Source organism: Notolepis coatsorum, assembly GCF_963971535.1.
Source record: "Notolepis coatsorum genome assembly, chromosome: 13".
In the NCBI taxonomy this organism is placed as follows: Eukaryota; Metazoa; Chordata; class Actinopteri; order Aulopiformes; family Paralepididae; genus Notolepis; species Notolepis coatsorum.
In genome coordinates, this window is record NC_140177.1 from 92,618,708 (window position 1) to 92,635,672 (window position 16,965).

The window sequence follows — 16,965 nt, forward strand, 5'->3', positions numbered from 1 at the left end:
GCAGAATGGGTACAGTACAGTACAGCTCAATACATACAATTGTTAAGGGGATGCAGACCAGAGAAAGACTTTCGTCTTGTTTACATCAGGGTCCCCCATTTTCAATTCATATTGACATTTATGACATACATGACATACAGATAGACAGTACTGCTACATCTATACATTTATGACATACCAGATTTGCAAATACAGTACTGTTTGTGATACAGAAAGAGTCCAGAAGAAAAAGTATATACATTTGACGTAGAAACTGTACATCGGAGGAGGTTGGGTAGGTGGGGGGGGGGGGGGGGGGGGGGGGGGGACTTATCCCAATCAGAGAGCGTCTGCCAGAAATGCGGCTACCTTTGGTAATCACGCAGGAAGAAGGGGGAATACCCTTAACAATTGTGTGTATTGAGCTGTACTGTATTGTACCCATTCTGCAATCTGTTAATACAATTTTCAATCAATCAATCAATCAATCAAGACCGCGTCGCGGGCACGGCATTCCGTTCTCAGAATGGAGAGAGAGAGAGAGAGATCATCAGCAGGCTATATATGATATTCAGACTCTAGATCTATTTGCAGAGCCAGATGAGATGAGGCAACCTGTGCGATTGGCTCTTGACAACAAATTTTGCACGTACTGTATACAGTATGTGTGTATGCGCGCACTGCGGGAGCCGGGAGGTGGCCAGAGGCGCGCAACTAGCCAACTACTATATTATTACTACTATATTAGTAGTAATAATCCGGGGGATCCGCTCTATACAATGCAGACCCACGGCTCTCGTATTATAATGAGCCCGCGAGGCGTGTTATTATTAGTTAATAATATCGTATATTGTTTACAGACGTCAAATGGGGGACCCTGATGTAAACAAGACGAAAGTCTTTCTCTGGTCTGCATCCCCTTAACAATTGTGTGTATTGAGCTGTACTGTATTGTACCCATTCTGCAATCTGTTAATAAAGTTTTCAATCAATCAATCAATCAATCAATTCGAGATACGTCAGACGTACTTCGAGATACTTCCGTACTTTCCGCCAATCAGCGCACATTGTCCTGTCCGGGGAGAAATGTCGTGGGACCGGGCGGAAGTTGCTCAATCTGGAACAATCTCCAGGGCTGCAGCTGGAGGCTACTCCAGAAAGGCGCATTCTCGAAAACAGTTCAAATGTTTAATTTTTTCTGCACTGTGGCCATTATGGAAAACATGGTCTTGAATAAATTGAAAACGTAGGACAAAAACGAAAAGGAAAACAACTGTTGTAAAATTCATCAAATTACTCCTGATAAATATTGTACTGGCATGTCAACACACTTCGACGTTTGCGGTTCGTTCTGCTAATGTTAGTCGACAAAACAGTCAGGAAATAAACATAACAGAAATGTAAACTTGAAACACAACAGAAATGTAAACTTGAAACATAACAGAAATGTAAACGTGAATGCCGACACCGCGACAGGTGCGCCAACGTGTCATAAACCAAGCGCGCCGATTGATTGGATGAAAATAGTTTGGACCTTTCTTTCTTTGACTTTGGTTTTTGAGTCGGACGCACATGTGGCTAAATATGGCGAATAACGAGAGAAGAGTTGAGAGTGAACACGTTGACATGGACAACAACAACACCTTCTCCATCAGGTCCCACATGGACCTCCAGAGTGTGTTCGAGTGGTTCGCGTCGCGCCTCGGCCCCGCGAGGCGGCTGGACTTGATGTACGGGCTGCTGCACATGTGCCAACCACTCGAAGTTCGCTTTATTGGGGCTTGTCTCCAAGACTTGGCACAGAAAGACTTCCACGCCCTGCGAGAGTTCGAAACCAGTGCGAACGGCCCGGCGACGGATCTGCTGACGCGATACGGGGGCGGTTTTGACTCCATTGGGACGGCCAAGCTACTCGTCTACCTCTCACTGCTGGGCTCGGCCAACAGGCAGAGTGCTGGTTCGCTCCACCGAGCTTTAGTCCAAATCGACCTGGTTTCGCTTTTACAAAGTGAGAACTCCAGGGATGATGCCGACTCTCCATCACATCCGAGCGGTGGTGACGCCCAGGCGGGCCGGCAACATTGGCTGAGTGGGCTCGGTGTTGGTTCCGAGATATTGGAGTCTTGCGGCTGGTTTGCGGGGGACGCTGTGCTCAGCCTGGATAACTTCGCACTCCTGTACACCATGGCCTCCCTCCACCCTGCCTTCTCTTTCCAACGCAGAGAGTTATCCAAGATCAAGCTGGTCAAGGTGGAGCAGGAGATGGAGAGGAGGAGGGCTATTAGACGTCTCGAGAAGATGTCCAGTGGCAAGGTTTGTTTGTTTGTTTTTTGATATGTGGTATCATATCAACTTTTAAAATGATACACACGCACACACTGGGGAGCAGTCCCTCAATCTTGCGTTTTAATAACCCCGTAAATAACCTTATTCATTGAATGAGAATTAAGATGGATTAAGAAATAAATTGTGTTGTGTTAATTACAGCACCATGAAATTACAGGAATACCTTGTCTTATAGGGACTGCTTCCCATAATTTCATTGTGCTGTAATGAACGCAACACAATTCAATGTCTAGAAGATTGATTGATTGATTGATAACTTTATTAACAGATTGCAGAATGGGTACAATACAGTACAGCTCAATACACACAATTGTTAAGGGGATGCAGACTAGAGAAAGACTTTCGTCTTGTTTACATCAGGGTCCTGGTTAGCCCCTTTCGTGACTTTCGGTTTGCAAGCCTGGGGCTTTTGTGACCGCGGTCACTTGTTTATATGACGCCACCACTTTAGAAAATACCAACCAAGCGTGAATGTGTGGATCACGTTGTGTCAAAAATATATCAGATATGAATTTCAAAGATACCCAGCGTACAATATGGGTTTAACACAGCTTTACGGTGGGGTCTGGAAGCTCGGAGTTGCTAATAAACAGTTTAAAACATTGTTAGGAAAAACAAGTGGTACTCACAACGAACTCTGGCAAGATGGCGTCTTCTTCTTCTGCAACTTTTTTTTGTCGCATGCCTGGTGCGTCCAGCAATCACTGCGCTCCCTATCCCCAAAAAAGTTGGTTGGTTGGTATTTACTATTTTCTAAAGTGGTGGCGTCATATAAACAAGTGACTGCGGTCACAAAAGCCCCAGGCTTGCAAACCGAAAGTCACGAAAGGGGCTAGGTGCTGGTGGTCATATTCAAACTAATTTACTCTCAATAACTATCAAACAAAATGTATGTGTTCAAAATATGTTTTGATATGTGCAAAAATAAATCTGCATTGTTTTTAAAGGGTCTGCAATGTTTAAGATTCAAGATTTTTCAAGAGATGTATTAGTCACATACATGCACAAGACATGTAGAGAAATTAAGGCGGGCATGCCTGCCTTGATTGTGCAAATAATAATAGAATGGATAATAAAACAGACATGATAAAAAGTACTAAGATAAAATACAATACAATGTTATGCTTACGAATTGAAGGTCATCATGAGTCCTATACACTACTATACTATACAATATACAGTTATGCTATATATAACTATACTAACTAACTATACAAAAACATAGTTATTATAAAACAAGTGACATGTAGTGTGTTTGTGTGTGAGAGAGTGCAGGATGTGTGTGTGTTTATGTGTGATTGTGTGTGGAGAGATCAGTGTTATGATGGCCTGTTCTTGCTGCATGTATGCAGTGGCGCTTGCCTGACTGCAGCAGCTTGAACAGGCTATTGTTGGGGTGGTGAGTAGGCATGGGCGGTATGATGGTATTAATGTATACCGGGGTATTTAGATATACCGACGGTATTGAAAATCAATACCGTCAAAATCACAGATCCATTTCAGTTTATATTACAGTGAAACGTTGTTTTAATAGTGGTTGGTTGTAGTGCACTGCACACACGCGCCAGCAGAGGGCGAGACCAGTCCTCGAGTCACTAGTGGAGCGAGGCAGCTGGTTCTCTATACACAGGAGGAGTACACAGGAGGAGATGGGGAAACCCCGCTTCACTGGAAATTAAATGAGAGTCGAGACACGCTTACCGTTGCTGCGGGCTAACTGGCTGTTCTGAGAGCTAACTGTTGTGTATGTGTATCACAGCGGTGGTCACGCTTTACGGTAATGTTGCGACAGTGCTGTGAAAATACCGTAAAACGTTGTGGTAACGAGTGTGTGTTGTTGAATCCAAGATGGCGCCGCTATGTCCGGCTGCCTGTCTGTGCGCTCCGTCGAGATTGTGCTTACTTTTGTTAATATTTATAGTTTTAAGAGTTTTGTCTGTACCAACAGTAGGTGCATTTAATGTGTATGACCGTCAGTCACTTAGAGACATCGGATTACGGGAAACTTACCGACTAGATTACTCCCTGGATCAGCTTTCTGAACCGCAGCAATGGCCTGTGGAGATCTTGAGGACAATGGGACCAGATTCCGACCCCAGGAACAAAGGAATCATCAGGCGGAGAGGGAAGAGAGCTGGGATCCGTAATAGACTGAGAACCAGACGACACCGAACGCCACTACCCAGTATATTGCTAGCCAATGTACAATCAATTGACAATAAACTGGACGACATCCGAGCAAGGATTCAATTCCAGAGAGACGTTAGAGACTGCAATGTTCTCTGCTTCATTGAAACGTGGCTGTCGCCAGGAACCCCAGATCACGCCATCCAACCGGCCGATCACTTCTTCATCCACCGCAAGGATAGAACAGCAGAGTCCGGCAAACAGCGTGGAGGAGGTATCGCCTTCATGTTTAACAACAATTGGAGCGATCCAGCCAACGTGAAGGAATTATCGAACCACTGCTGTCCAGACCTGGAATATATAACCATCAAGTGTCGTCCTTTCTTCCTCCCGAGGGAGTTAACGGCGATCGTCCTGGTCGGAGTGTATATTCCACCGCAAGCCAGCAATAGTGTCGCGCTCTCCAGACTCCACGATGAGGTAAATAGAATCCAAGCAGCGAACGTTAACGCCGCCATTGTAGTAGTGGGTGATTTCAATAGCGCCAATCTGAGAGGTTTTGCCTGACTTCTATCAGCATGTGACTTGTAACACCAGAGGCGGTAACATCTTAGACCACTGTTACACGCAATTCAAGGGTGGCTACAAGGCTCATTCTGCTAGTGGCTTTGGTAAGTCTGATCACGCGGCCATATTGCTTTCTCCAAAGTACAAACAAAAAATCAAGAGCACTCCTGTAGTCTCGCGAGAGGTGCAGAAATGGGATGTGGAGTCGGGGGGGACGCTCCAGGCTGCGTTTGAGTGCACACTGCACAGACTGGAGCGTGTTCCGCGACACAGATAACATTAATGTCTACACGGAGACAGTGCTGGACTATGTTCGTACTTTGGTGGAAGAAACAATCCCCACTACCACAATTAGAGTTTACCCAAATCAAAAACCCTGGGTAGACAAATCCGTCCGTGAAGCTCTGAAAGCGCGCACCAAAGCATACAACGACGGCCTGGTGGCAGGCAACATGAATGACCACAAGGTGGCGCGATACAACGTAAGGAGGACAGTGACGGAGGCCAAACGGCGCTACAGGGATAAAATTGAACTCTAGTTTGAACAGGCTGACTCCAGAGCTATGTGGCAGGGGCTCAAAACGATGACGGACTACAAAGGCACCTCCCTCAAACTGAACAGTGACATCTCCTTAGCAAATGACCTCAATACCTTCTATGCGAGGTTTGATGCTGGTAATAACAACACCAGCCCACAAGCCACGGCAATGGGGGGGGGGGGGGGGGTCTGCTGCTGATGGAGACTCAGTGTTCAGGGTAACAGAGCATGAGGTGAGGCGGACCTTTAAAAAAGTGAATATCAGGAAGGCAGCAGGACCGGACGGCATCCCCGGCCGCGTCCTAAAAGTCTGTGCCGACCAACTGGCCCCGGTATTCACTGACATATTTAACCTGTCAACAGGCTGTCATCCCCACCTGCCTGAAGAAGTCCACTATTATCCCTGTACCCAAAAAATCCAAGCCTGCTTGCCTCAACGACTACCGCCCTGTAGCTCTCACCTCCATAGCCATGAAGTGCTTTGAGAAGCTAGTAAAGGGCTACATCTGCTCCTCCCTCCCCATCAACATGGACCCCCTGCAATTTGCATACCGCCCCAACAGGTCCACGGAGGACGCCATAGCCCATGTGCTGCACACAGCAGCATCACACCTGGACAAGAGGAAGGGGAACTATGTGAGAATGCTATTCATCGACTACAGCTCGGCATTCAATACCATAGTCCCCTCCATACTCATAGCCAAGCTCAGGGACCTGGGCTTGAACTATGACCTCTGCCAGTGGGTCTTGGACTTCCTGACGGGCAGACCCCAGGTGGTGAGAGCAGGCAACTGCACCTCCTCATCCATCACCCTCAACATAGGGGCCCCCCAGGGCTGTGTTCTGAGTCCCCTCCTCTACTCCCTGTACACACACGACTGTGTGGCTCAGCGGAGTAGCAACACAATCATCAAATTAGCTGACGACACAGTGGTGGTGGGCCTGATCTCTGCCAACAACGAGAGGGCCTACCTGGAAGAGGTCAAGGTCCTGGCGGGATGGTGCCAGGAAAACAGCCTCTCCCTGAACGTCGGCAAAACAAAGGAGATGATTGTGGACTTCAGGAGGTCGGGGGTCAAGGACTACAGCCCCCTCAGCATCGACGGGGCACCGGTTGAGAGAGTCAACAGCTTTAAGTACCTCGGAGCCTACATTAGGGCTGGGCGATAAAACGATAACGATAAATATCGCGATAAATTATTTCCTCGAAATAAACATGAAATGTGGTCGCAAAGTTTCGATTATATCGATTTTCCAAGTTTGGCTCCGTTCAGCCTCGGCTCAGCTCACTCACTAACAACCAACGTTACGTGATGACGTCCTTACGCACCACAGCTCAGGACTCAAGGCTGCTAGGATACTTAGCTTGCACGGCGCTATTTAATATATTTACGTGCCGAGTATGTGTGTGGCGAGAATTCTGATGCCACGGTTATAGTAGTGTGTGATATACGGTGGACGTCGTTGCAATGTATTGTGGCGGAACAGAGTATTTTAGGGATATTTACTAGTACATTGTCATGGAATACATCGCTTGTAAACGAAGCTGGCTAGGTTAACTAGCTTGCACGGCGCTGTTTTTATATATTTACGTGCCGAGTATGTGTGTGGCGAGAATTCTGATGCCACGGTTAGAGTAGTGTGTGATATACGGTGGACGTCGTTGCAATGTATTGTGGCGGAACAGAGTATTTTAGGGATATTTACTAGTACATTGTCATGGGATACACAGTACTGCTCGCTCTGGCTAACGTGCGCGGACTGATGACGACATCAACTCGAGACATTCACAGCAGAAAAATAAGTCTATTAATAGCCCGTCCATCGGCGCCGGGCATAAAAAGTTAATTAAACTTGACAGACATTATATCGACGATAATTATCGATATCGAGTTATATGAAAATAATTTTATCGCGATAACGTTTTTGGTCATATCGCCCAGCCCTAGCCTACATATCCGAGGACTTGACATGGACCACACACATTGACAGTGTTGTGAAGAAGGCACGACAACGCCTCTACTTCCTCAGGCGCCTAAGGAAGTTCCAAGTCAGTCAGAAGATCCTTAAGAACTTCTACTCATGTACAATAGAGAGCATCCTGACTGGCAACATCACCTCCTGGTTTGGGAATAGCACTGCACAAGACCGAAGCAGACTACAAAGAGTGACACATTCAGCCGAACGCACAATTGGAGGGGGGCTCCCCACCCTCCAGAACATTTACAACAAGCGGTGCAGGGGCAAGGCTAAGAGAATCATTAAAGACTCCAGTCACCCGAACAACTGCCTCTTTGAACTGCTGCGGTCAGGCAAGCGATACCGGAGTCTCAAGGCGAGCACAGAAAGACTCAGAAGAAGCTTCTATCCCCAGGCCATCAGGCTGCTCAACGAACAATGAACACTACACAACAACAACCATCAAACGCACATAGCACACACATCCACACGCACACACTCACTTTAAACAAACACACTGTAGCACCCACTCCCCACACTTTATAGCACACACTCACTTTAAACAAACACACTGTAGCACCCACTCCCCACACTTTATATTTATTGATGAAGGATTGCACTACAACTCGTACACCTTACTGTAAATTGTACCTAAATTGTACCTCATCCCATTTCTGCTTTGCACTATATAGTATTGTACATTAGTACACTGCATAGTATTGTATATTATATGGTAACTCAGTTACGTCTATTCTGCATCGAACATTGTACATATGTCTATACTGAACACTGTGACCTCATTTTCTACTTCTAATTTACATGCTATACTATGTTATTTGACACTATCTTGTCTAGCACAGTCTCTGGAGCGTAACAGTAAGAAGCATTTTGTATGAAGTATTCTGTACTTCTGTATGACAACTATTAAAGAAACTTGAAACTTGTGGACTGGTGGAACAAGCAAATAAACGGTAAAACGTTACGTCGCAGTCCGGTGTGTTTTTGAATACACAATACTAACGTTACTAGTACTAGGGTGTTGCGGGGCTCCTGGCTACCATTCTGAGAGTTAACGTTAGTATTACTAGGATGCTGCGGGCTTCTGGCTAGTGGCTCCATTCTGAGAGCTAATGATATAGTAGCACTCGGATGCTGCAGGCTAACTGGCCATCTCTGCGACTTGTTTACTTGGTAACACGGGTTGCCACGGGTTGCCCCCCCCCCCCCCCCCCGCTGATGAAAATGAAAGTCATACCGTACACCGCGGTATTATATAATCAAGGTATAACGGTATGAAAAAAGTGATACCGCCCAAGCCTAGTGGTGAGGGTCCTTTATTATTCTGCAGGCTCTAGATTTGCACCTCCTGTTGTATAGGTGCTGCAGGGGTGGTAGTGCAATACCCGTACAGGGCTGTACGCTAAGCTTTTTCACTAGGGGCACACTTGCCCCTAAATGAGATTTAGGGGCAAAAAATATTTTTTAGGGGCACATTTTTAAATAACAATTTTACCATTATTTATATCGATTGTTTTTGATAAAAAAAAATTATTTTATATAAATATCTTTTTTAATAAAATATATATATTATATAATCATACTTGTAGTTGTATTATCTGCGCGACATCGCCACCACGCAACAAGTCAAAATGCTCGCTATATGCAACCAGCTCCACTGTCTGTGTGTACTCGAGTAGCCTCCAGCTACGGCCAGGATGCGTGAATATTAACACTTTGAGCGCCACGCCTGGTTTTCCGTTTTACCGGCTGAATGCCACCATCGGCGCCAATGTTACGTTAATATCGCCTAATCTATGTTTTAAATTATGGCTATGTGTCTAATCTGCCCATCGCATTATCAAATACTATTTTCCAGTCAGTGCTGTGAAGGCAGATTGTTTTTTTATCGCGTCGTTTCCGTTTCAGAGCAGTTAGAAAAGCCCCCGTTTTGATATAAAAAACAGCTCATTCTGGAGCATTCTATGAAAATCGTCTTTTAGTGGAATATTCCACAACGTTGATATTCGTCGGCCTTTTTATGAATCGTTTTCAAATAAACGCTAGATGATCAATATTATACGTGCACGCAAGCACATTACGGCCGCGCACTGATAATCGCTCCGTTGATTTCATCACAGACTTTTACAGTGAAACCGAAAGAGGACATTTCACAAAACAGCTTATAACTTCATCAAACTTACTCTGATTATCCTAACACTGATAACATAGAGTCCTTACCTGACATCAGATGGTATCCAACTGGTATATTCCAATTCCTGATCACCATTCGAAAAAATCGATACGTGTATGGATCCAACGCAATACTGTAGATCTCCATGATCAACAGGGATCTGAGGTTCCAGAATGAACTGTAGTAACCCCGGCTGGATCAGTGAACTGGAAAATGGGGAGTACCGGATTTTTTTCCCCATTTTCATTGAGTCCATTCCAAAATCACTTATGTCATCTGGGAGATGACGGGGCGCTTTTTTCCACAGTGATCGCCGGCGCCCCTCGGCTATACTCGGGTAGGCTCGGGTGATGCAATAATTTTTCAGATCGAAAAAAAAAAAAAAATCAGAGAAATCTCGTGAGTGGCACGGAAAGTGTTAAAGGCAACCAACTTGTGTTCAGCGTTTCTCTGATTGGCCACACAGCCACGTGACCGCCCTAGCACACGCCCTTATCCGTTGAGAGACGCGGCAGAGAGTGAGCTGGGATCATTTGGTGGTCGAACCAGTTCAGACAGAGGTGTTTATTTATATTAATAAACATATCTACTAGAAACACTGGTGTAACGCTGCCACCACCCACTTCAATGACAGAGCGGGTGTCACTGTACATCAGTGTGGAACTGTACGCTGTAACGTTATATGTTATTTCGCCCGTGGAGGCTGCTGAAGCGCCAGCGGGGCGACGCGGTGGTTTGTCCCCGGCTTCCGTGCGCCGCCGCCGGCTTGACGCAGCAGCGGCCGTGCTCCGTTGTAGAAGCCCTTCAATGACAGAGCTCTCATATTTTGCGAATGCATAAACTATATCTTAAATTATGGCTATGTGTCTAATATGGCTGTCGCGAAGTCATTGATAAGCGACAGCCATATTAGACACATAGCCATAATTTAAGATATAGTTTATGCATTCGCAAAATATGAGAGCGCTGTCATTGGAGGGCTTCTACAACGGAGCACGGCCGCTGCTGCGTCAAGCCGGCGGCGGCGCACGGAAGCCGGGGACAAACCACCGCGTCGCCCCGCTGGCGCTTCAGCAGCCTCCACGGGCGAAATAACATATAACGTTACAGCGTACAGTTCCACACTGATGTACAGTGACACCCAGAGTTTCTAGTTACAGTAGTGACGCGTCAATCGAGATAGTCCTAACAGTGTTTATTATTAAGAGTCAGATAGTCCGCACAGTGTTTATAGTCCTAACAGTGTTTATTAGTAAGAGTCAGATAGTCCTAACAGTGTTTATTATTAAGAGTCAGATAGTCCTGACTCCTAACAGTGTTTATTATTAAGAGTCCTAACAGTGTTTATTATTAATTAACGTCATAAACCAACTACCAGATTTATTTTGCACCAGGGAACTTGAAGGTTCCTGCCGCTTGTGCTCGCGGCAAAAGGGGGCGGGCTAGCGGCGTGGGGTCGTGGCCAATCAGAAAAGCTGAACACAAGTTGGTTGCCTTTAATATTCACGCGGCCAGCGTTCTCCGGCGCTGCAGCTGGACCCTATTGACTATATTCAGCGTGCCCTCAGCTCGAATACGCATCGACTCAGTGTTATAAGACATTGATATCAGGAGCTATCTGAACTATTTAGTTTAATGGGACGTTTCGTTTTGAACAGTAAGCTAACGCGAGCTATCATGCACTACTAGACTTGCTGTAGCATTTGTTGATATCAGTAGCTAGCCGGCTGGCAGGCTCACCGAGGTCCCAGTGTCCCACTAGAGACTAGTGTTCACAACAGCCACGGGTGCGGGAGGGAGGAGGAGCAGCAGACGCCGCAGCTCTCTCCGTGTGTCTGAGTTCAGTTCAGTTCGGCTCACTATAGGAGGTCGAACGCGTCGAAAATATGAAGCAATACTAACTTTACTTTTCTTCATAGCTAAATCAGACAGTCAGCCAGTCTATCAGAGTGAGTGCTCAGTCGATTGTTCCCGCTGATCATACCTGCTGAGTGCTCACTGCTCAGCTCGCGTGAGTGGCGTCATCACACGCCTTGGATAATTTAGGAGTGAAATGCGAATGCAAGGCTTGAAAGCACTACTCGCAAGCCCGCCCCCAGATAATATTTACCAATCGCAACGGCCAATTAAAGGGGCAATTCGCGACCATCTCGTCGCAGTGTACAGCCCTGCCGTAGTACGCTCTGCTGAGTCCAGAGTCGAAGGACTGGAATATCTTCCCTGATACTCTGAATTTCCTGAGTTGTCTCAGGTGGTAGAGGGGCGCTGTTTCGCCTTGTTTAAGAGTGTCTGTGTGTTGTCCATCAGTGGCGTCGTTAGCCCTGGGCTTATATGTTTTTCTCCTAGCCCCGGATCTAAAAAAAAAAAAAAAATGTTTTTTTTTTTATGTCAGCATCCCCATTGTCTGTGCTGAATGTTTGTTAGTGTTTGGTATTTTTTGTTGGTTTTTAGTACTTAATACATTTTTAGTAAGTAGTTTTCATTTGATCCTATAATTCTTTCATTCACCGATTTGTGGACTTTTTTTTTAGTGTCCTGAAAGGCGCCTTATAAATCAAATGCATTATTATTATTATTATTATTATTATTATTATTATTATTATTATTATTATTATTATTATTATTATTATTATTATTATCATCCAGGAGGGAAAAGACACTTTGGATAGTAGGGACTGCATCTCTGCCTGTCCTGACCAGGAAACACTTTGCAACTGTGATCTCCTCTGGCAATAGTTGGATATTGTAATGTGTGGCGAGGGGTTGCAGCAATTCCACTGAGAGAAACTGGTCTGAGGCTGGATAACATGCCTGTATGCCTCTCATAAGTTGTTATCCAACTCATGAGAACCTGCTCTCAAGCTCTTGCAGCATTCTGTCGACGACTGGATAGAACAGTCTCTGTCTCAGCTGATCTCCTGAGCTGAGGTCTGAGCTTGTGCCACAAGATCACTCAACTACATACTCGTCCATCCTTTTCTGCTTCCTCCTTTGGCTGGTAGTATGTTCCTCAATCCAAAGGCCATTACATATGGCCTTTGTCCTGTCATACATGTCCACTGCCATCTCTGAGGTGCGATAACCTTTGAGTGTGTCCTGCACTGTGCTTTTAAATAGTACATATATTGAAGATGTGCACTTTAACGCAGCAGCACCTGGAGCCATCCATACCCATGTCCAGTGTCCTATAATAAGCTTTAATCGAACCTCGGATAGTCCGGTTGGTTTGGGTTGGTGTGAAAGCTCATTCACTCTTGCAAGTGAACCCTGCTGCGGTTCATTTGAGATGTGAATGCAAAGCGGACCAAAGGCAGGAAAAGACCCAAAAATCGAATCTTTTTTTTATGAGAAGACTGAAACATATGTATATAATGAAACACACAATAGTTTTTTTTCGATTGCCTAAGCATGATTTTGAAAACGGGGCCCGGTGTTTCAAAACACACAATTAGCACAACCACACACACAATTATCAGAACACCTCAGATCCTTTGCTAAATTAAACACTTGTCAAAACCATACACTAATTTTGTTACCATATGAAACACACGTTACATAATGACTTAATTCTGTTTGAACCAGTTACACACACTGCTGTGCTTAACCTAAAACACATTTAGAAATTCTACTTCTCAGTGATTAGAGTACTGTAAGTGAAGTACGCAGAGAATGTATTGTATATTTTCACGTTCTCTGTGTACAGTACTTCACTCTCCTTCCATTTTGGTTGAAGACAGGTGAACTCACCTGCTGCATTTTTATAGTGCTTAAACCTGATTGTGTATCTACAATTAAGCAATGGTGTGTTTGCCAATTGGCTCATATGTGGTAATTTGACATTCTGTGTCTAATGTAATGCATGTGTGTTTAGTGTTTTGCAAATCACTGTGTATTGTTTTGCAAAAAGTGAGGCTGACATTGTAGGGGTGCAAATCTGGGCCTATATTTTGCTCCTTGAGTGTAAGGTTTTGATAATTGTGTAATACTTTTGATTTGAGTGTTTATGCAATTGAAGAAAACTGTAAAGACTAGAGATGAACTGTTTATTTATTTTGTACATAGGCTGTGCATATGTTTGTTTGTTTGTTTATTTGCTTATGTGTATGATTCTTAACTGTGTTTTTATTTTGTTATTGGTGTATATGTGTATGTATGTACAGTATATGTATATATATAATATATATGTATATATATGTGTATATATGTATATTTGTACTCCTGTTGGGGCTTCTTGGACCAGATCAATGTTTTATCTGGCTAAATAAATAAATAAATAAATAAGAAACTGATGATTTGGTCCTGTTAACTTTGAATTTTCTATGGGGACTGCCCAGATCCCTCTCATGGACCTGGACCTCACTTTGAGAACCTCTAATGATTCTAGTTATTCAGTATTCATCTCTAATTACTCTAAAATTGCGTATTTCTGTGCTAAAAAAAAAAGAAAAAAAAAGGGGGGGGGGGGGGGTCAGCCCCCAATGTTTTCTAACCCTAAAAACGCCCCCGTTTGTCCATGTCAGTCAGGTCCTCTGTGATGTGGACTCCCAGGTACTTAAAACTGCTCACCCTGTCCACGATAGTCCCATGAATCCACAGTGGCGTGTGTGTCCCCTGCTGTATTCTCCTCAAATCCATGATCAGCTCCTTGGTCTTACCAATGTTCAGGAGTAGGCTGTTATCTGGGACCAGAGTGCCATGACATCAACCTCCTCTCGGTAGGCCTTGTCATTGTTAGAGATCAGGCCCACCACCACGTGTCGTCCGCAAACTTCACTATGGAGTTGGAGCTGAACCTGGCCACACAGTCATGTGTGTACAGTGAATACAGCAGGGGGCTGAGGACACAGCCCTGTGGGGACCCGATGCTCAGGGTGAATGAGTTGGAGGCAGGGAACAAAATAAGCACCCGCCAAACGGCAATGGCGTGTAGATTTCCTCTTTGGCTGGTAAATTACAGAGGCTACTCAGCCACTCTGGCGTGGCGTGTAAAAAAAAATTGGGAGCCATATGAGCATATTAGAGTATTCTATCGGGGCTATACAGTGTGAGCATTTCACTCGAATTTGCTTTGTGCGAACCGGAAAAATCATTTAGGAGCACAGTGTGCGAGTAATTGTCTTGCGTGTCAACTTCGCAATTGTCATTTCATAATAGACACGGAGCAGTGTGGACAAGCTCTGTAACAACTCATCTCGAGTCTGCTTCTATGTCCAACGAAAACTCCACGAGCAGCGGTTCCAATTGTCTTAACATGCTTTGCATCCTCGCCAGTCCTGTATACCCACGTCGCGCTAAAACATTAACTACTGTAATTAGGAATGCACAGAATGGGAAATTCTTGGCCGAAACCGATACCGAAAATAGGAAACAATTGGCTGAAAAACCGAATGGCGAAAGGCAGAAAATGATTAATATAAATATATATAATGTGTGTTTTTTTTCAGCTACCTGATTATGGCAAAAGACATGATTATGGCATAACAAAACTTAAATAATATTAATAATCACTTATGGGCCCATAAAACATTTATTCAGCACTTTTGAATGCATTAATTCCAGACTGACTGCTGAAAGATTGTACAATTTAAAAAAAAATTCTTTGCATACAACAAAATTAGAGATGTTCCGATACCATTTTTTCCTTTCCGATTCCGATACCTAAGCTTTGGGTATCGGCCGATACCGATACTTATCCGATACCAGTGCATACATAAATAAAAAAAATAACGATATTATATAAATTATACTTTTTTTTTTTTTAACAAATACTGTTTTATATATACTATTTTGTATAAGTAATAACTAGAAAGTAATGGTATTTATTCAACAACAGGTGATTGTATAGATTTGTATTAGTATCATTAATCAATGAGTATGGGGCTTCAGCACTGCAGATATACCCTACTCCAATGATCCACACGGACATTATACGTTGCTGCACTAGGGCTGGGCGATATGGCCTAAATATGATATCACGATATTTTCTGACCTTTCGGCGATACACGATACGCATCACGATGTTTTTCTTTTTTTCCCCAAACAATTCATTATGAGGCTTACCAAGACAGTATTTGAGTTTGCAAGCTAACATTAAAGACAAAATAAAATACCCATGCATTTAGCATTTTTATATTATATATTAGATTTAGATTATTGGATTATTAGATTATATATTGCATATATTTAGCAATGAGATATTATATGATTTAGATATGAAATATGATGAATTGAAAATGGGGGACCCTGATGTAAACAAGACGAAAGTCTTTCTCTGGTCTGCATCCTCCAGTCCACTGTTGACTGTTGTTGTATTGAGCTGTACTGTATTGTACCTATGCTGCAATCTGTTAATAACGTTTATATTCATTCAGTCGGCAAACAGAATCATTTTGATTGACAGTCGCGTCTGCCAATTACGTCACATCGCTTGCACCCGCCCTGCTGTTCTTAGCACCAATCGACTTCCGCCATTGGAGAGCTCAATGAAAACAACAATGGCAGCGGTAGCTCGCCGCGGCCGACCGTAGCTTTTAGCTCTGCAGAATGACTAAACGACTGGAGGCATAATGATTTTACTGCAACGGATGTTATAATAAAAGCCTTTCCATACATCTGTCTGATTGAAAACGTTATTAACAGACCGCAGAATGGGCACAACGGAGTCAGCACGGGCTGAGATATGAACGGCTAATGCTTGCTATATCTAGGTCGATCTCGGTCGTTGCTATGTAAATACGCTGATGTTATTGAAAGTGTAACTATATAACGTCAATGCCACAAAACGAATGCCTTTGTTATCATAAGTAGTAACTTTTGATGCAGTAGTGTGTGTGTGGGGCGGCGCTGTTCAAAAGTGTCAACGTGTGGACCAGATTGACGCAACACAAGCCTCTTGGGCAAAACATCACGATATCCACGATACGTTTAAAAAGTGTATCGTTAATGAACTGTACCCGATATTTATATAATATCGTCATATCGCCCAGCCCTATGCTGCACTACCCACTGGCTCTGCAGATATACCCTACTCAGTCTGTCTACAAGGCTCCGTTTCAGTAGCAGTCGGATCTGTTGTGATTTTTGCACAATAAATATTCAACATTCTCTTTTGAGACTCCGCCTCAGACTCTTATCATTTGGCACTAAAAGCTAAACATTGTCACCGATATGGCTGTCCGCAACATGTCATTAATTGTGTACGCGAGGTGGTCTCAATGACGACGTCAACGTGAGCTAAGTTAGCATAGCATGAGCTGCC